The sequence below is a fragment of the Propithecus coquereli genome, unplaced genomic scaffold (genome assembly GCF_000956105.1).
Source record: "Propithecus coquereli isolate 6110/MARCELLA unplaced genomic scaffold, Pcoq_1.0 Scaffold72, whole genome shotgun sequence".
Classification (NCBI taxonomy): Eukaryota; Metazoa; Chordata; class Mammalia; order Primates; family Indriidae; genus Propithecus; species Propithecus coquereli.
In genome coordinates this window covers 2,199,070-2,199,788 of record NW_012153285.1, presented here as the reverse complement: position 1 = coordinate 2,199,788, position 719 = coordinate 2,199,070, and positions in this window count along the sequence as shown.

Genomic DNA, 719 nt, shown 5'->3' with positions numbered 1-719 from the left:
TATTAATACTGTAAATGCCAGAGATCAGACTTTGTACATTTCATGGTTTTGGATACTGATAAATAAACATCTCTAAGTACTGTACACTTAGTTTATACTGCATCTTGGATTTAGATATGCATTAAATTATATAAATTTAGCTGACAGCCTTAAATATTTTTAAAGGGTGGTTATAGGAAAGTGGAGAAACAATAGGAGTATGAAGACGAATGAGGAAGTGTAATTCGTTTACCTATACAGCACAATAACATATGTCAGTTCATTAAATCTGCAGAATAATCTTATGACAAATTCTATTTTGACAGAAGGTTTTATAAAGTTAAATAACCGCTGTATATGGTAAACAGTGAGAAACTTCCAGAGCAACTCAGTTATAGACTAAATCTCAAATTATCCTACTGTTGATTTTATGGTTTGGCAAACCATTTAATTTCTCTGAGTTTAACCTGATCAGATATACAATGAGATAAATAATGTTTGCATTACAAAATGATATTAAATCAGAAATAAAGTATGTCTTAAATTCTTAACACAATGGTTGACATGTAATAATCAATACATGTGTTTATCTCTTTTTCCAATGCCACAAAACTTAGAGGTGGAGCATGAATTTAAATTCAGAGCTAACCCACTTTATTACCTATGCTTAAGTAATCTATGGAAGTATATATATTTAATATTCACAATATAGGAGTGAATAATTACCAAATTATTACATC